The sequence below is a fragment of the Opisthocomus hoazin genome, chromosome 30 (assembly GCF_030867145.1).
Source record: "Opisthocomus hoazin isolate bOpiHoa1 chromosome 30, bOpiHoa1.hap1, whole genome shotgun sequence".
In the NCBI taxonomy this organism is placed as follows: Eukaryota; Metazoa; Chordata; class Aves; order Opisthocomiformes; family Opisthocomidae; genus Opisthocomus; species Opisthocomus hoazin.
In genome coordinates, this window is record NC_134443.1 from 5,930,331 (window position 1) to 5,957,371 (window position 27,041).

Here is a 27,041-nt window from a genome sequence, read left to right on the forward strand (position 1 = left end):
AGCAACAGCTTTCCAGGATAGCCCCTTCTGGCTGCCAGCTATCTGCAGACGTTCGCACTTTCGGAGCAGGGCTGCGAAAGGAGCCTGGCTGGGACACCAACTTTCCCAGTCTACTTTTGAAGTTTGAGGTGGCAAGACAAGCAAGCAGCCCCATTCTCTGTGCCTCTGTGCGAGCAGTGCCATGGGCAGATGAGGCTGAGCAACAGCTTTCCAGGCTAGCCACTTCTGGCTGCCAGCTATCTGCAGACGTTCGCACTTTCGGAGCAGGGCTGTGATAGGAGCCTGGCTGGGACACCACCTTTCCCAGGCTACGTTTGAAGTTTGAGGTGGCAAGACAAGAAAGCAGCCCCATTCTCTGTGCCTCTGTGCGAGCACTGCCATGGGCAGATGAGGCTGAGCAACAGCTTTCCAGGCTAGCCCCTTCTGGCTGCCAGCTATCTGCAGACGTTCGCATTTCAAGAGCAGGGCTGAGAAAGGAGCCTAGCAGGTACACCATCTTTCCCAGGCTACGTTTGAAGTTTGAGGTGGCAAGACAAGCAAGCAGCCCCATTCTCTGTGCCTCTGTGCGAGCACTGCCATGGGCAGATGAGGCTGAGCAACAGCTTTCCAGGCTAGCACCTTATGGCTGCCAGCTATCTGCAGACGTTCGCACTTTCGGAGCAGGGCTGCGATGGAGCCTGGCTGGGACACCAACTTTCCCAGCATGCGTTTGAAGTTTCAAGTGGCAAGATAAGCAAGGAGCCCCATTCTCTGTGCCTCTGTGCGAGCACTGCCATGGGCAGATGAGGCTGAGCAACAGCTTTCCAGGCTAGCACCTTCTGGCTGCCAGCTATCTGCAGACGTTCGCACTTTCGGAGCAGGGCTGTGATAGGAGCCTGGCAGGGACACCACCATTCCCAGCATGCGTTTGAAGTTTCAAGCGGCAAGATAAGCAAGCAGCCCCATTCTCTGTGCCTCTATGCGAACAGTGCCATGGGCAGATGAGGCTGAGCAACAGCTTTCCAGGCTAGCCACTTCTGGCTGCCAGCTATCTGCAGACGTTCGCATTTCAAGAGCAGGGATGCGAAAGGAGCCTAGCAGGTACACCATCTTTCCCAGGCTACGTTTGAAGCTTGAGGTGGCAAGACAAGCAAGGAGCCCCATTCTCTGTGCCTCTGTGCGAGCAGTGCCATGAGCAGATGAGGCTGAGCAACAGCTTTCCAGGCTTGCCACTTCTGGCTGCCAGCTATCTGCAGACGTTCGCACTTTCGGAGCAGGGCTGCGAAAGGAGCCTGGCTGGGACACCATCTTTCCCAGGCTACGTTTGAAGTTTGAGGTGGCAAGACAAGCAAGCAGCCCCATTCTCTGTGCCTCTGTGCGAGCAGTGCCATGGGCAGATGAGGCTGAGCAACAGCTTTCCAGGCTAGCACCTTCTGGCTGCCAGCTATCTGCAGACGTTCGCACTTTCGGAGCAGGGCTGCGAAAGGAGCCTGGCTGGGACACCAACTTTCCCAGTCTACTTTTGAAGTTTGAGGTGGCAAGACAAGCAAGCAGCCCCATTCTCTGTGCCTCTGTGCGAGCAGTGCCATGGGCAGATGAGGCTGAGCAACAGCTTTCCAGGCTAGCCACTTCTGGCTGCCAGCTATCTGCAGACGTTCGCACTTTCGGAGCAGGGCTGCGAAAGGAGCCTGGCTGGGACACCACCTTTCCCAGGCTACGTTTGAAGTTTGAGGTGGCAAGACAAGAAAGCAGCCCCATTCTCTGTGCCTCTGTGCGAGCACTGCCATGGGCAGATGAGGCTGAGCAACAGCTTTCCAGGATAGCCCCTTCTGGCTGCCAGCTATCTGCAGACGTTCGCATTTCAAGAGCAGGGCTGCGAAAGGAGCCTAGCAGGTACACCATCTTTCCCAGGCTACGTTTGAAGTTTGAGGTGGCAAGACAAGCAAGCAGCCCCATTCTCTGTGCCTCTGTGCGAGCAGTGCCATGGGCAGATGAGGCTGAGCAACAGCTTTCCAGGCTAGCACCTTCTGGCTGCCAGCTATCTGCAGACATTCGCACTTTAGGAGCAGGGCTGCGAAAGGACCCTGGCTGGGACACCACCATTCCCAGCATGCGTTTGAAGTTTGAGGTGGCAAGACAAGCAAGCAGCCCCATTCTCTGTGCCTCTGTGCGAGCACTGCCATGGGCAGATGAGGCTGAGCAACAGCTTTCCAGGCTAGCACCTTATGGCTGCCAGCTATCTGCAGGCGTTCGCACTTTCGGAGCAGGGCTGCGATGGAGCCTGGCTGGGACACCAACTTTCCCAGCATGCGTTTGAAGTTTCAAGTGGCAAGATAAGCAAGGAGCCCCATTCTCTGTGCCTCTGTGCGAGCACTGCCATGGGCAGATGAGGCTGAGCAACAGCTTTCCAGGCTAGCACCTTCTGGCTGCCAGCTATCTGCAGACGTTCGCACTTTCGGAGCAGGGCTGTGATAGGAGCCTGGCAGGGACACCACCATTCCCAGCATGCGTTTGAAGTTTCAAGCGGCAAGATAAGCAAGCAGCCCCATTCTCTGTGCCTCTATGCGAACAGTGCCATGGGCAGATGAGGCTGAGCAACAGCTTTCCAGGCTAGCCACTTCTGGCTGCCAGCTATCTGCAGACGTTCGCATTTCAAGAGCAGGGATGCGAAAGGAGCCTAGCAGGTACACCATCTTTCCCAGGCTACGTTTGAAGCTTGAGGTGGCAAGACAAGCAAGGAGCCCCATTCTCTGTGCCTCTGTGCGAGCAGTGCCATGGGCAGATGAGGCTGAGCAACAGCTTTCCAGGCTAGCCACTTCTGGCTGCCAGCTATCTGCAGACGTTCGCATTTCAAGAGCAGGGCTGTGAAAGGAGCCTGGCTGTGACACCATCTTTCCCAGGCTACCTTTGAAGTTTCAGGTGGCAAGACAAGCAAGGAGCCCCATTCTCTGTGCCTCTGTGCGAGCAGTGCCATGGGCAGATGAGGCTGAGCAACAGCTTTCCAGGCTAGCACCTTCTGGCTGCCAGCTATCTGCAGACGTTCGCACTTTCGGAGCAGGGCTGCGAAATGAGCCTAGCAGGTACACCATCTTTCCCAGGCTACGTTTTAAGCTTGAGGTGGCAAGACAAGCAAGGAGCCCCATTCTCTGTGCCTCTGTGCGAGCAGTGCCATGGGCAGATGAGGCTGAGCAACAGCTTTCCAGGCTAGCACCTTCTGGCTGCCAGCTATCTGCAGACATTCGCTCTTTCGGAGCAGGGCTGCGAAAGGAGCCTGGCTGGGACACCACCATTCCCAGCATGCGTTTGAAGTTTGAGGTGGCAAGACAAGCAAGCAGCCCCATTCTCTGTGCCTCTGTGCAAGCACTGCCATGGGCAGATGAGGCTGAGCAACAGCTTTCCAGGATAGCCCCTTCTGGCTGCCAGCTATCTGCAGACGTTTGCACTTTCGGAGCAGGGCTGCGAAAGGAGCCTGGCTGGGACACCAACTTTCCCAGGCTACGTTTGAAGTTTCAACTAGCAAGACAAGCAAGCAGCCCCATACTCTGTGCCTCTGTGCGAGCACTGCCATGGGCAGGTGAGGCTGAGCAACAGCTTTCCAGGCTAGCACCTTCTGGCTGCCAGCTATCTGCAGACGTTCGCACTTTCGGAGCAGGGCTGTGATAGGAGCCTGGCTGGGACACCAACTTTCCCAGGCTACGTTTGAAGTTTGAGGTGGCAAGACAAGTGAGCAGCCCCATTCTCTGTGCCTCTGTGCGAGCAGTGCCATGGGCAGATGAGGCTGAGCAACAGCTTTCCAGGCTAGCACCTTCTGGCTGCCAGCTATCTGCAGACGTTCGCACTTTCGGAGCAGGGCTGCGAAAGGAGCCTGGCTGGGACACCACCATTCCCAGCATGCGTTTGAAGTTTGAGGTGGCAAGACAAGCAAGCAGCCCCATTCTCTGTGCCTCTGTGCAAGCACTGCCATGGGCAGATGAGGCTGAGCAACAGCTTTCCAGGATAGCCCCTTCTGGCTGCCAGCTATCTGCAGACTTTCGCACTTTCGGAGCAGGGCTGCGAAAGGAGCCTGGCTGGGACACCAACTTTCCCAGGCTACGTTTGAAGTTTCAACTAGCAAGACAAGCAAGCAGCCCCATACTCTGTGCCTCTGTGCGAGCACTGCCATGGGCAGGTGAGGCTGAGCAACAGCTTTCCAGGCTAGCACCTTCTGGCTGCCAGCTATCTGCAGACGTTCGCACTTTCGGAGCAGGGCTGCGAAAGGAGCCTGGCTGGGACACCATCTTTCCCAGGCTACGTTTGAAGTTTGAGGTGGCAAGACAAGTGAGCAGCCCCATTCTCTGTGCCTCTGTGCGAGCAGTGCCATGGGCAGATGAGGCTGAGCAACAGCTTTCCAGGCTAGCACCTTCTGGCTGCCAGCTATCTGCAGACGTTCGCACTTTCGGAGCAGGGCTGCGAAAGGAGCCTGGCTGGGACACCATCTTTCCCAGGCTACGTTTGAAGTTTGAGGTGGCAAGACAAGCAAGGAGCCCCATTCTCTGTGCCTCTGTGCGAGCAGTGCCATGGGCAGATGAGGCTGAGCAACAGCTTTCCAGGCTAGCACCTTCTGGCTGCCAGCTATCTGCAGACGTTCGCACTTTCGGAGCAGGGCTGCGAAAGGAGCCTGGCTGGGACACCAACTTTCCCAGGCTACGTTTGAAGTTTGAGGTGGCAAGACAAGCAAGGAGCCCCATTCTCTGTGCCTCTGTGCGAGCAGTGCCATGGGCAGATGAGGCTGAGCAACAGCTTTCCAGGCTAGCACCTTCTGGCTGCCAGCTATCTGCAGACGTTTGCACTTTCGGAGCAGGGCTGCGAAAGGAGCCTGGCAGGGACACCAACTTTCCCAGGCTACGTTTGAAGTTTGAGGTGGCAAGACAAGCAAGCAGCCCCATACTCTGTGCCTCTGTGCGAGCACTGCCATGGGCAGATGAGGCTGAGCAACAGCTTTCCAGGCTAGCACCTTCTGGCTGCCAGCTATCTGCAGACGTTCGCACTTTCGGAGCAGGGTTTTGATAGGAGCCTGGCAGGGACACCACCATTCCCAGTCTACTTTTGAAGTTTGAGGTGGCAAGACAAGCAAGCAGCCCCATTCTCTGTGCCTCTGTGCGAGCAGTGCCATGGGCAGATGAGGCTGAGCAACAGCTTTCCAGGCTAGCCACTTCTGGCTGCCAGCTATCTGCAGACGTTTGCACTTTCGGAGCAGGGCTGCGAAAGGAGCCTGGCAGGGACACCAACTTTCCCAGGCTACGTTTGAAGTTTCAACTAGCAAGACAAGCAAGCAGCCCCATACTCTGTGCCTCTGTGCGAGCACTGCCATGGGCAGGTGAGGCTGAGCAACAGCTTTCCAGGCTAGCACCTTCTGGCTGCCAGCTATCTGCAGACGTTCGCACTTTCGGAGCAGGGCTGTGATAGGAGCCTGGCTGGGACACCAACTTTCCCAGCATGCGTTTGAAGTTTCAAGTGGCAAGATAAGCAAGCAGCCCCATTCTCTGTGCCTCTATGCGAACAGTGCCATGGGCAGATGAGGCTGAGCAACAGCTTTCCAGGCTAGCCCCTTCTGGCTGCCAGCTATCTGCAGACGTTCGCATTTCAGGAGCAGGGCTGCGAAAGGAGCCTGGCAGGGACACCAACTTTCAAAGGATACGTTTGAAGTTTCAGGTGGCAAGACAAGCAAGCAGCCCCATACTCTGTGCCTCTGTGCGAGCAGTGCCATGGGCAGATGAGGCTGAGCAACAGCTTTCCAGGCTAGCACCTTCTGGCTGCCAGCTATCTGCAGACGTTCGCACTTTCGGAGCAGGGCTGTGATAGGAGCCTGGCTGGGACACCACCATTCCCAGCATGCGTTTGAAGTTTCAAGAGGCAAGATAAGCAAGCAGCCCCATTCTCTGTGCCTCTATGCGAACAGTGCCATGGGCAGATGAGGCTGAGTAACAGCTTTCCAGGCTAGCACCTTCTGGCTGCCAGCTATCTGCAGACGTTCGCACTTTCGGAGCAGGGCTGCGAAAGGAGCCTGGCTGGGACACCATCTTTCCCAGGCTACGTTTGAAGTTTGAGGTGGCAAGACAAGCAAGGAGCCCCATTCTCTGTGCCTCTGTGCGAGCAGTGCCATGGGCAGATGAGGCTGAGCAACAGCTTTCCAGGCTAGCACCTTCTGGCTGCCAGCTATCTGCAGACGTTCGCACTTTCGGAGCAGGGCTGCGAAAGGAGCCTGGCTGGGACACCAACTTTCCCAGGCTACGTTTGAAGTTTGAGGTGGCAAGACAAGCAAGGAGCCCCATTCTCTGTGCCTCTGTGCGAGCAGTGCCATGGGCAGATGAGGCTGAGCAACAGCTTTCCAGGCTAGCACCTTCTGGCTGCCAGCTATCTGCAGACGTTTGCACTTTCGGAGCAGGGCTGCGAAAGGAGCCTGGCAGGGACACCAACTTTCCCAGGCTACGTTTGAAGTTTGAGGTGGCAAGACAAGCAAGCAGCCCCATACTCTGTGCCTCTGTGCGAGCACTGCCATGGGCAGATGAGGCTGAGCAACAGCTTTCCAGGCTAGCACCTTCTGGCTGCCAGCTATCTGCAGACGTTCGCACTTTCGGAGCAGGGTTTTGATAGGAGCCTGGCAGGGACACCACCATTCCCAGTCTACTTTTGAAGTTTGAGGTGGCAAGACAAGCAAGCAGCCCCATTCTCTGTGCCTCTGTGCGAGCAGTGCCATGGGCAGATGAGGCTGAGCAACAGCTTTCCAGGCTAGCCACTTCTGGCTGCCAGCTATCTGCAGACGTTCGCACTTTCGGAGCAGGGCTGCGAAAGGAGCCTGGCTGGGACACCAACTTTCCCAGGCTACGTTTGAAGTTTGAGGTGGCAAGACAAGAAAGCAGCCCCATTCTCTGTGCCTCTGTGCGAGCACTGCCATGGGCAGATGAGGCTGAGCAACAGCTTTCCAGGATAGCACCTTCTGGCTGCCAGCTATCTGCAGACGTTCGCATTTCAAGAGCAGGGCTGCGAAAGGAGCCTAGCAGGTACACCATCTTTCCCAGGCTATGTTTGAAGTTTGAGGTGGCAAGACAAGCAAGCAGCCCCATTCTCTGTGCCTCTGTGCGAGCAGTGCCATGGGCAGATGAGGCTGAGCAACAGCTTTCCAGGCTAGCACCTTCTGGCTGCCAGCTATCTGCAGACATTCGCACTTTAGGAGCAGGGCTGCGAAAGGACCCTGGCTGGGACACCACCATTCCCAGCATACGTTTGAAGTTTGAGGTGGCAAGACAAGCAAGCAGCCCCATTCTCTGTGCCTCTGTGCGAGCACTGCCATGGGCAGATGAGGCTGAGCAACAGCTTTCCAGGCTAGCACCTTATGGCTGCCAGCTATCTGCAGACGTTCGCACTTTCGGAGCAGGGCTGCGATGGAGCCTGGCTGGGACACCAACTTTCCCAGCATGCGTTTGAAGTTTCAAGTGGCAAGATAAGCAAGGAGCCCCATTCTCTGTGCCTCTGTGCGAGCAGTGCCATGGGCAGATGAGGCTGAGCAACAGCTTTCCAGGCTAGCACCTTCTGGCTGCCAGCTATCTGCAGACGTTCGCACTTTCGGAGCAGGGCTGTGATAGGAGCCTGGCAGGGACACCACCATTCCCAGCATGCGTTTGAAGTTTCAAGCGGCAAGATAAGCAAGCAGCCCCATTCTCTGTGCCTCTATGCGAACAGTGCCATGGGCAGATGAGGCTGAGCAACAGCTTTCCAGGCTAGCCACTTCTGGCTGCCAGCTATCTGCAGACGTTCGCATTTCAAGAGCAGGGATGCGAAAGGAGCCTAGCAGGTACACCATCTTTCCCAGGCTACGTTTGAAGCTTGAGGTGGCAAGACAAGCAAGGAGCCCCATTCTCTGTGCCTCTGTGCGAGCAGTGCCATGAGCAGATGAGGCTGAGCAACAGCTTTCCAGGCTAGCCACTTCTGGCTGCCAGCTATCTGCAGACGTTCGCATTTCAAGAGCAGGGCTGTGAAAGGAGCCTGGCTGTGACACCATCTTTCCCAGGCTACCTTTGAAGTTTCAGGTGGCAAGACAAGCAAGGAGCCCCATTCTCTGTGCCTCTGTGCGAGCAGTGCCATGGGCAGATGAGGCTGAGCAACAGCTTTCCAGGCTAGCACCTTCTGGCTGCCAGCTATCTGCAGACGTTCGCATTTCAAGAGCAGGGCTGCGAAATGAGCCTAGCAGGTACACCATCTTTCCCAGGCTACGTTTTAAGTTTGAGGTGGCAAGACAAGCAAGGAGCCCCATTCTCTGTGCCTCTGTGCGAGCAGTGCCATGGGCAGATGAGGCTGAGCAACAGCTTTCCAGGCTAGCACCTTCTGGCTGCCAGCTATCTGCAGACATTCGCTCTTTCGGAGCAGGGCTGCGAAAGGAGCCTGGCTGGGACACCACCATTCCCAGCATGCGTTTGAAGTTTGAGGTGGCAAGACAAGCAAGCAGCCCCATTCTCTGTGCCTCTGTGCAAGCACTGCCATGGGCAGATGAGGCTGAGCAACAGCTTTCCAGGATAGCCCCTTCTGGCTGCCAGCTATCTGCAGACGTTTGCACTTTCGGAGCAGGGCTGCGAAAGGAGCCTGGCAGGGACACCAACTTTCCCAGGCTACGTTTGAAGTTTCAACTAGCAAGACAAGCAAGCAGCCCCATACTCTGTGCCTCTGTGCGAGCACTGCCATGGGCAGGTGAGGCTGAGCAACAGCTTTCCAGGCTAGCACCTTCTGGCTGCCAGCTATCTGCAGACGTTCGCACTTTCGGAGCAGGGCTGTGATAGGAGCCTGGCTGGGACACCAACTTTCCCAGCATGCGTTTGAAGTTTCAAGTGGCAAGATAAGCAAGCAGCCCCATTCTCTGTGCCTCTATGCGAACAGTGCCATGGGCAGATGAGGCTGAGCAACAGCTTTCCAGGATAGCCCCTTCTGGCTGCCAGCTATCTGCAGACGTTCGCATTTCAGGAGCAGGGCTGCGAAAGGAGCCTGGCAGGGACACCAACTTTCCCAGGATACGTTTGAAGTTTCAGGTGGCAAGACAAGCAAGCAGCCCCATACTCTGTGCCTCTGTGCGAGCACTGCCATGGGCAGGTGAGGCTGAGCAACAGCTTTCCAGGCTAGCACCTTCTGGCTGCCAGCTATCTGCAGACGTTCGCACTTTCGGAGCAGGGCTGTGATAGGAGCCTGGCTGGGACACCACCATTCCCAGCATGCGTTTGAAGTTTCAAGAGGCAAGATAAGCAAGCAGCCCCATTCTCTGTGCCTCTATGCGAACAGTGCCATGGGCAGATGAGGCTGAGCAACAGCTTTCCAGGATAGCCCCTTCTGGCTGCCAGCTATCTGCAGACGTTCGCACTTTCGGAGCAGGGCTGCGAAAGGAGCCTGGCTGGGACACCATCTTTCCCAGGCTACGTTTGAAGTTTGAGGTGGCAAGACAAGCAAGCAGCCCCATTCTCTGTGCCTCTGTGCGAGCAGTGCCATGGGCAGATGAGGCTGAGCAACAGCTTTCCAGGCTAGCACCTTCTGGCTGCCAGCTATCTGCAGACGTTCGCACTTTCGGAGCAGGGCTGCGAAAGGAGCCTGGCTGGGACACCAACTTTCCCAGGCTACGTTTGAAGTTTGAGGTGGCAAGACAAGCAAGGAGCCCCATTCTCTGTGCCTCTGTGCGAGCAGTGCCATGGGCAGATGAGGCTGAGCAACAGCTTTCCAGGCTAGCCCCTTCTGGCTGCCAGCTATCTGCAGACGTTTGCACTTTCGGAGCAGGGCTGCGAAAGGAGCCTGGCTGGGACACCACCATTCCCAGCATGCGTTTGAAGTTTGAGGTGGCAAGACAAGCAAGCAGCCCCATTCTCTGTGCCTCTGTGCGAGCACTGCCATGGGCAGATGAGGCTGAGCAACAGCTTTCCAGGATAGCCCCTTCTGGCTGCCAGCTATCTGCAGACGTTCGCACTTTCGGAGCAGGGCTGCGAAAGGAGCCTGGCTGGGACACCACCATTCCCAGCATGCGTTTGAAGTTTCAAGTGGCAAGATAAGCAAGCAGCCCCATTCTCTGTGCCTCTGTGCGAGCACTGCCATGGGCAGATGAGGCTGAGCAACAGCTTTCCAGGCTAGCACCTTATGGCTGCCAGCTATCTGCAGACGTTCGCACATTCGGAGCAGGGCTGCGATGGAGCCTGGCTGGGACACCAACTTTCCCAGCATGCGTTTGAAGTTTCAAGTGGCAAGATAAGCAAGGAGCCCCATTCTCTGTGCCTCTATGCGAACAGTGCCATGGGCAGATGAGGCTGAGCAACAGCTTTCCAGGCTAGCCACTTCTGGCTGCCAGCTATCTGCAGACGTTCGCATTTCAAGAGCAGGGCTGCGAAAGGAGCCTAGCAGGTACACCATCTTTCCCAGGCTACGTTTGAAGCTTGAGGTGGCAAGACAAGCAAGCAGCCCCATTCTCTGTGCCTCTGTGCGAGCAGTGCCATGGGCAGATGAGGCTGAGCAAAAGCTTTCCAGGCTAGCACCTTCTGGCTGCCAACTATCTGCAGACGTTCGCACTTTCGGAGCAGGGCTGCGAAAGGAGCCTGGCTGGGACACCATCTTTCCCAGGCTACGTTTGAAGTTTGAGGTGGCAAGACAAGCAAGCAGCCCCATTCTCTGTGCCTCTGTGCGAGCAGTGCCATGGGCAGATGAGGCTGAGCAACAGCTTTCCAGGCTAGCACCTTCTGGCTGCCAGCTATCTGCAGACGTTCGCACTTTCGGAGCAGGGCTGCGAAAGGAGCCTGGCTGGGACACCAACTTTCCCAGTCTACTTTTGAAGTTTGAGGTGGCAAGACAAGCAAGCAGCCCCATTCTCTGTGCCTCTGTGCGAGCAGTGCCATGGGCAGATGAGGCTGAGCAACAGCTTTCCAGGATAGCCACTTCTGGCTGCCAGCTATCTGCAGACGTTCGCACTTTCGGAGCAGGGCTGCGAAAGGAGCCTGGCTGGGACACCAACTTTCCCAGGCTACGTTTGAAGTTTGAGGTGCCAAGACAAGCAAGCAGCCCCATTCTCTGTGCCTCTGTGCGAGCACTGCCATGGGCAGATGAGGCTGAACAACAGCTTTCCAGAATAGCACCTTCTGGCTGCCAGCTATCTGCAGACGTTCGCACTTTCGGAGCAGGGCTGCGAAAGGAGCCTGGCTGGGACACCAACTTTCCCAGGCTACGTTTGAAGTTTGAGGTGGCAAGACAAGCAAGCAGCCCCATTCTCTGTGCCTCTGTGCGAGCACTGCCATGGGCAGATGAGGCTGAGCAACAGCTTTCCAGGATAGCCCCTTCTGGCTGCCAGCTATCTGCAGACGTTCGCAATTTTGGAGCAGGGCTGTGATAGGAGCCTGGCAGGGACACCACCATTCCCAGCATGCGTTTGAAGTTTCAAGTGGCAAGATAAGCAAGCAGCCCCATTCTCTGTGCCTCTGTGCGAGCAGTGCCATGGGCAGATGAGGCTGAGCAACAGCTTTCCAGGCTAGCCACTTCTGGCTGCCAGCTATCTGCAGACGTTCGCATTTCAAGAGCAGGGCTGTGAAAGGAGCCTGGCTGTGACACCATCTTTCCCAGGCTACCTTTGAAGTTTCAGGTGGCAAGACAAGCAAGGAGCCCCATTCTCTGTGCCTCTGTGCGAGCAGTGCCATGGGCAGATGAGGCTGAGCAACAGCTTTCCAGGCTAGCACCTTCTGGCTGCCAGCTATCTGCAGACGTTCGCATTTCAAGAGCAGGGCTGCGAAATGAGCCTAGCAGGTACACCATCTTTCCCAGGCTACGTTTTAAGTTTGAGGTGGCAAGACAAGCAAGGAGCCCCATTCTCTGTGCCTCTGTGCGAGCAGTGCCATGGGCAGATGAGGCTGAGCAACAGCTTTCCAGGCTAGCACCTTCTGGCTGCCAGCTATCTGCAGACATTCGCTCTTTCGGAGCAGGGCTGCGAAAGGAGCCTGGCTGGGACACCACCATTCCCAGCATGCGTTTGAAGTTTGAGGTGGCAAGACAAGCAAGCAGCCCCATTCTCTGTGCCTCTGTGCAAGCACTGCCATGGGCAGATGAGGCTGAGCAACAGCTTTCCAGGATAGCCCCTTCTGGCTGCCAGCTATCTGCAGACGTTTGCACTTTCGGAGCAGGGCTGCGAAAGGAGCCTGGCAGGGACACCAACTTTCCCAGGCTACGTTTGAAGTTTCAACTAGCAAGACAAGCAAGCAGCCCCATACTCTGTGCCTCTGTGCGAGCACTGCCATGGGCAGGTGAGGCTGAGCAACAGCTTTCCAGGCTAGCACCTTCTGGCTGCCAGCTATCTGCAGACGTTCGCACTTTCGGAGCAGGGCTGTGATAGGAGCCTGGCTGGGACACCAACTTTCCCAGCATGCGTTTGAAGTTTCAAGTGGCAAGATAAGCAAGCAGCCCCATTCTCTGTGCCTCTATGCGAACAGTGCCATGGGCAGATGAGGCTGAGCAACAGCTTTCCAGGCTAGCCCCTTCTGGCTGCCAGCTATCTGCAGACGTTCGCATTTCAGGAGCAGGGCTGCGAAAGGAGCCTGGCAGGGACACCAACTTTCCCAGGATACGTTTGAAGTTTCAGGTGGCAAGACAAGCAAGCAGCCCCATACTCTGTGCCTCTGTGCGAGCACTGCCATGGGCAGGTGAGGCTGAGCAACAGCTTTCCAGGCTAGCACCTTCTGGCTGCCAGCTATCTGCAGACGTTCGCACTTTCGGAGCAGGGCTGTGATAGGAGCCTGGCTGGGACACCACCATTCCCAGCATGCGTTTGAAGTTTCAAGAGGCAAGATAAGCAAGCAGCCCCATTCTCTGTGCCTCTATGCGAACAGTGCCATGGGCAGATGAGGCTGAGCAACAGCTTTCCAGGATAGCCCCTTCTGGCTGCCAGCTATCTGCAGACGTTCGCACTTTCGGAGCAGGGCTGCGAAAGGAGCCTGGCTGGGACACCATCTTTCCCAGGCTACGTTTGAAGTTTGAGGTGGCAAGACAAGCAAGCAGCCCCATTCTCTGTGCCTCTGTGCGAGCAGTGCCATGGGCAGATGAGGCTGAGCAACAGCTTTCCAGGCTAGCACCTTCTGGCTGCCAGCTATCTGCAGACGTTCGCACTTTCGGAGCAGGGCTGCGAAAGGAGCCTGGCTGGGACACCAACTTTCCCAGGCTACGTTTGAAGTTTGAGGTGGCAAGACAAGCAAGGAGCCCCATTCTCTGTGCCTCTGTGCGAGCAGTGCCATGGGCAGATGAGGCTGAGCAACAGCTTTCCAGGCTAGCCCCTTCTGGCTGCCAGCTATCTGCAGACGTTTGCACTTTCGGAGCAGGGCTGCGAAAGGAGCCTGGCTGGGACACCACCATTCCCAGCATGCGTTTGAAGTTTGAGGTGGCAAGACAAGCAAGCAGCCCCATTCTCTGTGCCTCTGTGCGAGCACTGCCATGGGCAGATGAGGCTGAGCAACAGCTTTCCAGGATAGCCCCTTCTGGCTGCCAGCTATCTGCAGACGTTCGCACTTTCGGAGCAGGGCTGCGAAAGGAGCCTGGCTGGGACACCACCATTCCCAGCATGCGTTTGAAGTTTCAAGTGGCAAGATAAGCAAGCAGCCCCATTCTCTGTGCCTCTGTGCGAGCACTGCCATGGGCAGATGAGGCTGAGCAACAGCTTTCCAGGCTAGCACCTTATGGCTGCCAGCTATCTGCAGACGTTCGCACATTCGGAGCAGGGCTGCGATGGAGCCTGGCTGGGACACCAACTTTCCCAGCATGCGTTTGAAGTTTCAAGTGGCAAGATAAGCAAGGAGCCCCATTCTCTGTGCCTCTATGCGAACAGTGCCATGGGCAGATGAGGCTGAGCAACAGCTTTCCAGGCTAGCCACTTCTGGCTGCCAGCTATCTGCAGACGTTCGCATTTCAAGAGCAGGGCTGCGAAAGGAGCCTAGCAGGTACACCATCTTTCCCAGGCTACGTTTGAAGCTTGAGGTGGCAAGACAAGCAAGCAGCCCCATTCTCTGTGCCTCTGTGCGAGCAGTGCCATGGGCAGATGAGGCTGAGCAAAAGCTTTCCAGGCTAGCACCTTCTGGCTGCCAACTATCTGCAGACGTTCGCACTTTCGGAGCAGGGCTGCGAAAGGAGCCTGGCTGGGACACCATCTTTCCCAGGCTACGTTTGAAGTTTGAGGTGGCAAGACAAGCAAGCAGCCCCATTCTCTGTGCCTCTGTGCGAGCAGTGCCATGGGCAGATGAGGCTGAGCAACAGCTTTCCAGGCTAGCACCTTCTGGCTGCCAGCTATCTGCAGACGTTCGCACTTTCGGAGCAGGGCTGCGAAAGGAGCCTGGCTGGGACACCAACTTTCCCAGTCTACTTTTGAAGTTTGAGGTGGCAAGACAAGCAAGCAGCCCCATTCTCTGTGCCTCTGTGCGAGCAGTGCCATGGGCAGATGAGGCTGAGCAACAGCTTTCCAGGATAGCCACTTCTGGCTGCCAGCTATCTGCAGACGTTCGCACTTTCGGAGCAGGGCTGCGAAAGGAGCCTGGCTGGGACACCAACTTTCCCAGGCTACGTTTGAAGTTTGAGGTGCCAAGACAAGCAAGCAGCCCCATTCTCTGTGCCTCTGTGCGAGCACTGCCATGGGCAGATGAGGCTGAACAACAGCTTTCCAGAATAGCACCTTCTGGCTGCCAGCTATCTGCAGACGTTCGCACTTTCGGAGCAGGGCTGCGAAAGGAGCCTGGCTGGGACACCAACTTTCCCAGGCTACGTTTGAAGTTTGAGGTGGCAAGACAAGCAAGCAGCCCCATTCTCTGTGCCTCTGTGCGAGCACTGCCATGGGCAGATGAGGCTGAGCAACAGCTTTCCAGGATAGCCCCTTCTGGCTGCCAGCTATCTGCAGACGTTCGCAATTTTGGAGCAGGGCTGTGATAGGAGCCTGGCAGGGACACCACCATTCCCAGCATGCGTTTGAAGTTTCAAGTGGCAAGATAAGCAAGCAGCCCCATTCTCTGTGCCTCTGTGCGAGCAGTGCCATGGGCAGATGAGGCTGAGCAACAGCTTTCCAGGCTAGCCACTTCTGGCTGCCAGCTATCTGCAGACGTTCACATTTCAAGAGCAGGGCTGCGAAAGGAGCCTAGCAGGTACATCACCTTTCCCAGGCTACGTTTGAAGTTTGAGGTGGCAAGACAAGCAAGCAGCCCCATTCTCTGTGCCTCTGTGCGAGCACTGCCATGGGCAGATGAGGCTGAGCAACAGCTTTCCAGGATAGCACCTTCTGGCTGCCAGCTATCTGCAGACATTCGCTTTTTCGGAGCAGGGCTGCGAAAGGAGATGGCTGGGACACCACCATTCCCAGCATGCGTTTGAAGTTTGAGGTGGCAAGACAAGCAAGCAGCCCCATTCTCTGTGCCTCTGTGCGAGCACTGCCATGGGCAGATGAGGCTGAGCAACAGCTTTCCAGGATAGCCCCTTCTGGCTGCCAGCTATCTGCAGACGTTCGCACTTTCGGAGCAGGGCTGCGAAAGGAGCCTGGCAGGGACACCATCTTTCCCAGGCTACGTTTGAAGTTTGAGGTGGCAAGACAAGCAAGCAGCCCCATTCTCTGTGCCTCTGTGCGAGCAGTGCCATGGGCAGATGAGGCTGAGCAACAGCTTTCCAGGCTAGCACCTTCTGGCTGCCAGCTATCTGCAGACATTCGCTCTTTCGGAGCAGGGCTGCGAAAGGAGCCTGGCTGGGACACCACCATTCCCAGCATGCGTTTGAAGTTTGAGGTGGCAAGACAAGCAAGCAGCCCCATTCTCTGTGCCTCTGTGCGAGCAGTGCCATGGGCAGATGAGGCTGAGCAACAGCTTTCCAGGATAGCCACTTCTGGCTGCCAGCTATCTGCAGACGTTCGCACTTTCGGAGCAGGGCTGCGAAAGGAGCCTGGCTGGGACACCAACTTTCCCAGGCTACGTTTGAAGTTTGAGGTGCCAAGACAAGCAAGCAGCCCCATTCTCTGTGCCTCTGTGCGAGCACTGCCATGGGCAGATGAGGCTGAACAACAGCTTTCCAGAATAGCACCTTCTGGCTGCCAGCTATCTGCAGACGTTCGCACTTTCGGAGCAGGGCTGCGAAAGGAGCCTGGCTGGGACACCAACTTTCCCAGGCTACGTTTGAAGTTTGAGGTGGCAAGACAAGCAAGCAGCCCCATTCTCTGTGCCTCTGTGCGAGCACTGCCATGGGCAGATGAGGCTGAGCAACAGCTTTCCAGGATAGCCCCTTCTGGCTGCCAGCTATCTGCAGACGTTCGCAATTTTGGAGCAGGGCTGTGATAGGAGCCTGGCAGGGACACCACCATTCCCAGCATGCGTTTGAAGTTTCAAGTGGCAAGATAAGCAAGCAGCCCCATTCTCTGTGCCTCTGTGCGAGCAGTGCCATGGGCAGATGAGGCTGAGCAACAGCTTTCCAGGCTAGCCACTTCTGGCTGCCAGCTATCTGCAGACGTTCGCATTTCAAGAGCAGGGCTGTGAAAGGAGCCTGGCTGTGACACCATCTTTCCCAGGCTACCTTTGAAGTTTCAGGTGGCAAGACAAGCAAGGAGCCCCATTCTCTGTGCCTCTGTGCGAGCAGTGCCATGGGCAGATGAGGCTGAGCAACAGCTTTCCAGGCTAGCACCTTCTGGCTGCCAGCTATCTGCAGACGTTCGCATTTCAAGAGCAGGGCTGCGAAATGAGCCTAGCAGGTACACCATCTTTCCCAGGCTACGTTTTAAGTTTGAGGTGGCAAGACAAGCAAGGAGCCCCATTCTCTGTGCCTCTGTGCGAGCAGTGCCATGGGCAGATGAGGCTGAGCAACAGCTTTCCAGGCTAGCACCTTCTGGCTGCCAGCTATCTGCAGACATTCGCTCTTTCGGAGCAGGGCTGCGAAAGGAGCCTGGCTGGGACACCACCATTCCCAGCATGCGTTTGAAGTTTGAGGTGGCAAGACAAGCAAGCAGCCCCATTCTCTGTGCCTCTGTGCAAGCACTGCCATGGGCAGATGAGGCTGAGCAACAGCTTTCCAGGATAGCCCCTTCTGGCTGCCAGCTATCTGCAGACGTTTGCACTTTCGGAGCAGGGCTGCGAAAGGAGCCTGGCAGGGACACCAACTTTCCCAGGCTACGTTTGAAGTTTCAACTAGCAAGACAAGCAAGCAGCCCCATACTCTGTGCCTCTGTGCGAGCACTGCCATGGGCAGGTGAGGCTGAGCAACAGCTTTCCAGGCTAGCACCTTCTGGCTGCCAGCTATCTGCAGACGTTCGCACTTTCGGAGCAGGGCTGTGATAGGAGCCTGGCTGGGACACCACCATTCCCAGGATACGTTTGAAGTTTGAGGTGGCAAGACAAGCAAGCAGCCCCATACTCTGTGCCTCTGTGCGAGCACTGCCATGGGCAGGTGAGGCTGAGCAACAGCTTTCCAGGCTAGCACCTTCTGGCTGCCAGCTATCTGCAGACGTTCGCACTTTCGGAGCAGGGCTGTGATAGGAGCCTGGCTGGGACACCACCATTCCCAGCATGCGTTTGAAGTTTCAAGAGGCAAGATAAGCAAGCAGCCCCATTCTCTGTGCCTCTATGCGAACAGTGCCATGGGCAGATGAGGCTGAGCAACAGCTTTCCAGGATAGCCCCTTCTGGCTGCCAGCTATCTGCAGACGTTCGCACTTTCGGAGCAGGGCTGCGAAAGGAGCCTGGCTGGGACACCATCTTTCCCAGGCTACGTTTGAAGTTTGAGGTGGCAAGACAAGCAAGCAGCCCCATTCTCTGTGCCTCTGTGCGAGCAGTGCCATGGGCAGATGAGGCTGAGCAACAGCTTTCCAGGCTAGCACCTTCTGGCTGCCAGCTATCTGCAGACGTTCGCACTTTCGGAGCAGGGCTGCGAAAGGAGCCTGGCTGGGACACCAACTTTCCCAGGCTACGTTTGAAGTTTGAGGTGGCAAGACAAGCAAGGAGCCCCATTCTCTGTGCCTCTGTGCGAGCAGTGCCATGGGCAGATGAGGCTGAGCAACAGCTTTCCAGGCTAGCCCCTTCTGGCTGCCAGCTATCTGCAGACGTTTGCACTTTCGGAGCAGGGCTGCGAAAGGAGCCTGGCTGGGACACCACCATTCCCAGCATGCGTTTGAAGTTTGAGGTGGCAAGACAAGCAAGCAGCCCCATTCTCTGTGCCTCTGTGCGAGCACTGCCATGGGCAGATGAGGCTGAGCAACAGCTTTCCAGGATAGCCCCTTCTGGCTGCCAGCTATCTGCAGACGTTCGCACTTTCGGAGCAGGGCTGCGAAAGGAGCCTGGCTGGGACACCACCATTCCCAGCATGCGTTTGAAGTTTCAAGTGGCAAGATAAGCAAGCAGCCCCATTCTCTGTGCCTCTGTGCGAGCACTGCCATGGGCAGATGAGGCTGAGCAACAGCTTTCCAGGCTAGCACCTTATGGCTGCCAGCTATCTGCAGACGTTCGCACATTCGGAGCAGGGCTGCGATGGAGCCTGGCTGGGACACCAACTTTCCCAGCATGCGTTTGAAGTTTCAAGTGGCAAGATAAGCAAGGAGCCCCATTCTCTGTGCCTCTATGCGAACAGTGCCATGGGCAGATGAGGCTGAGCAACAGCTTTCCAGGCTAGCCACTTCTGGCTGCCAGCTATCTGCAGACGTTCGCATTTCAAGAGCAGGGCTGCGAAAGGAGCCTAGCAGGTACACCATCTTTCCCAGGCTACGTTTGAAGCTTGAGGTGGCAAGACAAGCAAGCAGCCCCATTCTCTGTGCCTCTGTGCGAGCAGTGCCATGGGCAGATGAGGCTGAGCAAAAGCTTTCCAGGCTAGCACCTTCTGGCTGCCAACTATCTGCAGACGTTCGCACTTTCGGAGCAGGGCTGCGAAAGGAGCCTGGCTGGGACACCATCTTTCCCAGGCTACGTTTGAAGTTTGAGGTGGCAAGACAAGCAAGCAGCCCCATTCTCTGTGCCTCTGTGCGAGCAGTGCCATGGGCAGATGAGGCTGAGCAACAGCTTTCCAGGCTAGCACCTTCTGGCTGCCAGCTATCTGCAGACGTTCGCACTTTCGGAGCAGGGCTGCGAAAGGAGCCTGGCTGGGACACCAACTTTCCCAGTCTACTTTTGAAGTTTGAGGTGGCAAGACAAGCAAGCAGCCCCATTCTCTGTGCCTCTGTGCGAGCAGTGCCATGGGCAGATGAGGCTGAGCAACAGCTTTCCAGGATAGCCACTTCTGGCTGCCAGCTATCTGCAGACGTTCGCACTTTCGGAGCAGGGCTGCGAAAGGAGCCTGGCTGGGACACCAACTTTCCCAGGCTACGTTTGAAGTTTGAGGTGCCAAGACAAGCAAGCAGCCCCATTCTCTGTGCCTCTGTGCGAGCACTGCCATGGGCAGATGAGGCTGAACAACAGCTTTCCAGAATAGCACCTTCTGGCTGCCAGCTATCTGCAGACGTTCGCACTTTCGGAGCAGGGCTGCGAAAGGAGCCTGGCTGGGACACCAACTTTCCCAGGCTACGTTTGAAGTTTGAGGTGGCAAGACAAGCAAGCAGCCCCATTCTCTGTGCCTCTGTGCGAGCACTGCCATGGGCAGATGAGGCTGAGCAACAGCTTTCCAGGATAGCCCCTTCTGGCTGCCAGCTATCTGCAGACGTTCGCAATTTTGGAGCAGGGCTGTGATAGGAGCCTGGCAGGGACACCACCATTCCCAGCATGCGTTTGAAGTTTCAAGTGGCAAGATAAGCAAGCAGCCCCATTCTCTGTGCCTCTGTGCGAGCAGTGCCATGGGCAGATGAGGCTGAGCAACAGCTTTCCAGGCTAGCCACTTCTGGCTGCCAGCTATCTGCAGACGTTCACATTTCAAGAGCAGGGCTGCGAAAGGAGCCTAGCAGGTACATCACCTTTCCCAGGCTACGTTTGAAGTTTGAGGTGGCAAGACAAGCAAGCAGCCCCATTCTCTGTGCCTCTGTGCGAGCACTGCCATGGGCAGATGAGGCTGAGCAACAGCTTTCCAGGATAGCACCTTCTGGCTGCCAGCTATCTGCAGACATTCGCTTTTTCGGAGCAGGGCTGCGAAAGGAGATGGCTGGGACACCACCATTCCCAGCATGCGTTTGAAGTTTGAGGTGGCAAGACAAGCAAGCAGCCCCATTCTCTGTGCCTCTGTGCGAGCACTGCCATGGGCAGATGAGGCTGAGCAACAGCTTTCCAGGATAGCCCCTTCTGGCTGCCAGCTATCTGCAGACGTTCGCACTTTCGGAGCAGGGCTGCAAAAGGAGCCTGGCAGGGACACCAACTTTCCCAGGCTACGTTTGAAGTTTGAGGTGGCAATACAAGCAAGCAGCCCCATACTCTGTGCCTCTGTGCGAGCACTGCCATGGGCAGGTGAGGCTGAGCAACAGCTTTCCAGGCTAGCACCTTCTGGCTGCCAGCTATCTGCAGACGTTCGCACTTTCGGAGCAGGGCTGTGATAGGAGCCTGGCAGGGACACCACCATTCCCAGCATGCGTTTGAAGTTTCAAGTGGCAAGATAAGCAAGCAGCCCCATTCTCTGTGCCTCTATGCGAACAGTGCCATGGGCAGATGAGGCTGAGCAACAGCTTTCCAGGCTAGCACCTTCTGGCTGCCAGCTATCTGCAGACGTTCGCACTTTCGGAGCAGGGCTGCGAAAGGAGCCTGGCAGGGACACCATCTTTCCCAGGCTACGTTTGAAGTTTGAGGTGGCAAGACAAGCAAGCAGCCCCATTCTCTGTGCCTCTGTGCGAGCAGTGCCATGGGCAGATGAGGCTGAGCAACAGCTTTCCAGGCTAGCACCTTCTGGCTGCCAGCTATCTGCAGACATTCGCTCTTTCGGAGCAGGGCTGCGAAAGGAGCCTGGCTGGGACACCACCATTCCCAGCATGCGTTTGAAGTTTGAGGTGGCAAGACAAGCAAGCAGCCCCATTCTCTGTGCCTCTGTGCGAGCACTGCCATGGGCAGATGAGGCTGAGCAACAGCTTTCCAGGCTAGCCCCTTCTGGCTGCCAGCTATCTGCAGACGTTCGCGTTTCAAGAGCAGGGCTGTGAAAGGAGCCTGGCTGGGACACCATCTTTCCCAGGCCACGTTTGAAGTTTGAGGTGGCAAGACAAGCAAGCAGTCCCATTCTCTGTGCCTCTGTGCGAGCACTGCCATGGGCAGATGAGGCTGAGCAACAGCTTTCCAGGCTAGCACCTTATGGCTGCCAGCTATCTGCAGACGTTCGCACTTTCGGAGCAGGGCTGCGATGGAGCCTGGCTGGGACACCAACTTTCCCAGCATGCGTTTGAAGTTTCAAGTGGCAAGATAAGCAAGGAGCCCCATTCTCTGTGCCTCTATGCGAACAGTGCCATGGGCAGATGAGGCTGAGCAACAGCTTTCCAGGCTAGCCACTTCTGGCTGCCAGCTATCTGCAGACGTTCGCATTTCAAGAGCAGGGATGCGAAAGGAGCCTAGCAGGTACACCATCTTTCCCAGGCTACGTTTGAAGCTTGAGGTGGCAAGACAAGCAAGCAGCCCCATTCTCTGTGCCTCTGTGCGAGCAGTGCCATGGGCAGATGAGGCTGAGCAAAAGCTTTCCAGGCTAGCACCTTCTGGCTGCCAACTATCTGCAGACGTTCGCACTTTCGGAGCAGGGCTGCGAAAGGAGCCTGGCTGGGACACCATCTTTCCCAGGCTACGTTTGAAGTTTGAGGTGGCAAGACAAGCAAGCAGCCCCATTCTCTGTGCCTCTGTGCGAGCAGTGCCATGGGCAGATGAGGCTGAGCAACAGCTTTCCAGGCTAGCACCTTCTGGCTGCCAGCTATCTGCAGACGTTCGCACTTTCGGAGCAGGGCTGCGAAAGGAGCCTGGCTGGGACACCAACTTTCCCAGTCTACTTTTGAAGTTTGAGGTGGCAAGACAAGCAAGCAGCCCCATTCTCTGTGCCTCTGTGCGAGCAGTGCCATGGGCAGATGAGGCTGAGCAACAGCTTTCCAGGCTAGCCACTTCTGGCTGCCAGCTATCTGCAGACGTTCGCACTTTCGGAGCAGGGCTGCGAAAGGAGCCTGGCTGGGACACCAACTTTCCCAGGCTACGTTTGAAGTTTGAGGTGCCAAGACAAGCAAGCAGCCCCATTCTCTGTGCCTCTGTGCGAGCACTGCCATGGGCAGATGAGGCTGAACAACAGCTTTCCAGAATAGCACCTTCTGGCTGCCAGCTATCTGCAGACGTTCGCACTTTCGGAGCAGGGCTGCGAAAGGAGCCTGGCTGGGACACCAACTTTCCCAGGCTACGTTTGAAGTTTGAGGTGGCAAGACAAGCAAGCAGCCCCATTCTCTGTGCCTCTGTGCGAGCACTGCCATTGGCAGATGAGGCTGAGCAACAGCTTTCCAGGATAGCCCCTTCTGGCTGCCAGCTATCTGCAGACGTTCGCAATTTTGGAGCAGGGCTGTGATAGGAGCCTGGCAGGGACACCACCATTCCCAGCATGCGTTTGAAGTTTCAAGTGGCAAGATAAGCAAGCAGCCCCATTCTCTGTGCCTCTGTGCGAGCAGTGCCATGGGCAGATGAGGCTGAGCAACAGCTTTCCAGGCTAGCCACTTCTGGCTGCCAGCTATCTGCAGACGTTCACATTTCAAGAGCAGGGCTGCGAAAGGAGCCTAGCAGGTACATCACCTTTCCCAGGATACGTTTGAAGTTTGAGGTGGCAAGACAAGCAAGCAGCCCCATTCTCTGTGCCTCTGTGCGAGCAGTGCCATGGGCAGATGAGGCTGAGCAACAGCTTTCCAGGATAGCACCTTCTGGCTGCCAGCTATCTGCAGACATTCGCTTTTTCGGAGCAGGGCTGCGAAAGGAGCCTGGCTGGGACACCACCATTCCCAGCATGCGTTTGAAGTTTGAGGTGGCAAGACAAGCAAGCAGCCCCATTCTCTGTGCCTCTGTGCGAGCACTGCCATGGGCAGATGAGGCTGAGCAACAGCTTTCCAGGATAGCCCCTTCTGGCTGCCAGCTATCTGCAGACGTTCGCACTTTCGGAGCAGGGCTGCAAAAGGAGCCTGGCAGGGACACCAACTTTCCCAGGCTACGTTTGAAGTTTGAGGTGGCAAGACGAGCAAGCAGCCCCATACTCTGTGCCTCTGTGCGAGCACTGCCATGGGCAGGTGAGGCTGAGCAACAGCTTTCCAGGCTAGCACCTTCTGGCTGCCAGCTATCTGCAGACGTTCGCACTTTCGGAGCAGGGCTGTGATAGGAGCCTGGCAGGGACACCACCATTCCCAGCATGCGTTTGAAGTTTCAAGTGGCAAGATAAGCAAGCAGCCCCATTCTCTGTGCCTCTATGCGAACAGTGCCATGGGCAGATGAGGCTGAGCAACAGCTTTCCAGGCTAGCCCCTTCTGGCTGCCAGCTATCTGCAGACGTTCGCACTTTCGGAGCAGGGCTGTGAAAGGAGCCTGGCTGGGACACCAACTTTCCCAGTCTACTTTTGAAGTTTGAGGTGGCAAGACAAGCAAGCAGCCCCATTCTCTGTGCCTCTGTGTGAGCAGTGCCATGGGCAGATGAGGCTGAGCAACAGCTTTCCAGGCTAGCCGCTTCTGGCTGCCAGCTATCTGCAGACGTTCACGTTTCAAGAGCAGGGCTGTGAAAGGAGCCTGGCTGGGACACCATCTTTCCCAGGCCACGTTTGAAGTTTGAGGTGGCAAGACAAGCAAGCAGCCCCATTCTCTGTGCCTCTGTGCGAGCACTGCCATGGGCAGATGAGGCTGAGCAACAGCTTTCCAGGCTAGCACCTTATGGCTGCCAGCTATCTGCAGACGTTCGCACTTTCGGAGCAGGGCTGCGATGGAGCCTGGCTGGGACACCAACTTTCCCAGCATGCGTTTGAAGTTTCAAGTGGCAAGATAAGCAAGGAGCCCCATTCTCTGTGCCTCTGTGCGAGCACTGCCATGGGCAGATGAGGCTGAGCAACAGCTTTCCAGGCTAGCACCTTCTGGCTGCCAGCTATCTGCAGACGTTCGCACTTTCGGAGCAGGGCTGCGAAAGGAGCCTGGCAGGGACACCATCTTTCCCAGGCTACGTTTGAAGTTTGAGGTGGCAAGACAAGCAAGCAGCCCCATTCTCTGTGCCTCTGTGCGAGCAGTGCCATGGGCAGATGAGGCTGAGCAACAGCTTTCCAGGCTAGCACCTTCTGGCTGCCAGCTATCTGCAGACATTCGCTCTTTCGGAGCAGAGCTGCGAAAGGAGCCTGGCTGGGACACCACCATTGCCAGCATGCGTTTGAAGTTTGAGGTGGCAAGACAAGCAAGCAGCCCCATTCTCTGTGCCTCTGTGCGAGCACTGCCATGGGCAGATGAGGCTGAGCAACAGCTTTCCAGGATAGCCCCTTCTGGCTGCCAGCTATCTGCAGACGTTCGCGTTTCAAGAGCAGGGCTGTGAAAGGAGCCTGGCTGGGACACCATCTTTCCCAGGCCACGTTTGAAGTTTGAGGTGGCAAGACAAGCAAGCAGCCCCATTCTCTGTGCCTCTGTGCGAGCACTGCCATGGGCAGATGAGGCTGAGCAACAGCTTTCCAGGCTAGCACCTTATGGCTGCCAGCTATCTGCAGACGTTCGCACTTTCGGAGCAGGGCTGCGATGGAGCCTGGCTGGGACACCAACTTTCCCAGGCTGCGTTTGAAGTTTCAAGTGGCAAGATAAGCAAGGAGCCCCATTCTCTGTGCCTCTGTGCGAGCACTGCCATGGGCAGATGAGGCTGAGCAACAGCTTTCCAGGCTAGCACCTTCTGGCTGCCAGCTATCTGCAGACGTTCGCACTTTCGGAGCAGGGCTGTGATAGGAGCCTGGCAGGGACACCACCATTCCCAGCATGCGTTTGAAGTTTCAAGTGGCAAGATAAGCAAGCAGACCCATTCTCTGTGCCTCTATGCGAACAGTGCCATGGGCAGATGAGGCTGAGCAACAGCTTTCCAGGCTAGCCACTTCTGACTGCCAGCTATCTGCAGACGTTCGCATTTCAAGAGCAGGGATGCGAAAGGAGCCTAGCAGGTACACCATCTTTCCCAGGCTACGTTTGAAGCTTGAGGTGGCAAGACAAGCAAGGAGCCCCATTCTCTGTGCCTCTGTGCGAGCAGTGCCATGGGCAGATGAGGCTGAGCAACAGCTTTCCAGGCTAGCCACTTCTGGCTGCCAGCTATCTGCAGACGTTCGCATTTCAAGAGCAGGGCTGTGAAAGGACCCTGGCTGTGACACCATCTTTCCCAGGCTACCTTTGAAGTTTCAGGTGGCAAGACAAGCAATGAGCCCCATTCTCTGTGCCTCTGTGCGAGCAGTGCCATGGGCAGATGAGGCTGAGCAACAGCTTTCCAGGCTAGCACCTTCTGGCTGCCAGCTATCTGCAGACGTTCGCACTTTCGGAGCAGGGCTGCGAAAGGAGCCTGGCTGGGACACCAACTTTCCCAGCATGCGTTTGAAGTTTGAGGAGGCAAGACAAGCAAGGAGCCCCATTCTCTGTGCCTCTGTGCGAGCAGTGCCATGGGCAGACGAGGCTGAGCAACAGCTTTCCAGGCTAGCACCTTCTGGCTGCCAGCTATCTGCAGACGTTCGCACTTTCGGAGCAGGGCTGCGAAAGGAGCCTGGCTGGGACACCATCTTTCCCAGGCTACGTTTGAAGTTTGAGGTGGCAAGACAAGCAAGCAGCCCCATTCTCTGTGCCTCTGTGCGAGCAGTGCCATGGGCAGATGAGGCTGAGCAACAGCTTTCCAGGCTAGCACCTTCTGGCTGCCAGCTATCTGCAGACGTTCGCATTTCAAGAGCAGGGCTGTGAAAGGAGCCTAGCAGGTACACCATCTTTCCCAGGCTACGTTTGAAGTTTGAGGTGGCAAGACAAGCAAGGAGCCCCATTCTCTGTGCCTCTGTGCGAGCACTGCCATGGGCAGATGAGGCTGAGCAACAGCTTTCCAGGCTAGCACCTTCTGGCTGCCTGCTATCTGCAGACATTCGCTCTTTCGGAGCAGGGCTGCGAAAGGAGCCTGGCTGGGACACCACCATTCCCAGCATGCGTTTGAAGTTTGAGGTGGCAAGACAAGCAAGCAGCCCCATTCTCTGTGCCTCTGTGCGAGCAGTGCCATGGGCAGATGAGGCTGAGCAACAGCTTTCCAGGCTAGCCCCTTCTGGCTGCCAGCTATCTGCAGACGTTCGCACTTTCGGAGCAGGGCTGTGATAGGAGCCTGGCAGGGACACCACCATTCCCAGCATGCGTTTGAAGTTTCAAGTGGCAAGATAAGCAAGCAGCCCCATTCTCTGTGCCTCTATGCGAACAGTGCCATGGGCAGATGAGGCTGAGCAACAGCTTTCCAGGCTAGCCACTTCTGGCTGCCAGCTATCTGCAGACGTTCGCATTTCAGGAGCAGGGCTGCGAAAGGAGCCTGGCAGGGACACCAGCTTTCCCAGGATACGTTTGAAGTTTCAGGTGGCAAGACAAGCAAGCAGCCCCATACTCTGTGCCTCTGTGCGAGCACTGCCATGGGCAGGTGAGGCTGAGCAACAGCTTTCCAGGCTAGCAACTTCTGGCTGCCAGCTATCTGCAGACGTTCGCTCTTTCAGAGCAGGGCTGTGAAAGGAGCCTGGCTGGGACACCATCTTTCCCAGGCCACGTTTGAAGTTTGAGGTGGCAAGACAAGCAAGCAGCCCCATTCTCTGTGCCTCTGTGCGAGCACTGCCATGGGCAGATGAGGCTGAGCAACAGCTTTCCAGGCTAGCACCTTATGGCTGCCAGCTATCTGCAGACGTTCGCACTTTCGGAGCAGGGCTGCGATGGAGCCTGGCTGGGACACCAACTTTCCCAGCATGCGTTTGAAGTTTCAAGTGGCAAGACAAGCAAGGAGCCCCATTCTCTGTGCCTCTGTGCGAGCAGTGCCATGGGCAGATGAGGCTGAGCAACAGCTTTCCAGGCTAGCCACTTCTGGCTGCCAGCTATCTGCAGACGTTCGCATTTCAAGAGCAGGGCTGTGAAAGGACCCTGGCTGTGACACCATCTTTCCCAGGTTACCTTTGAAGTTT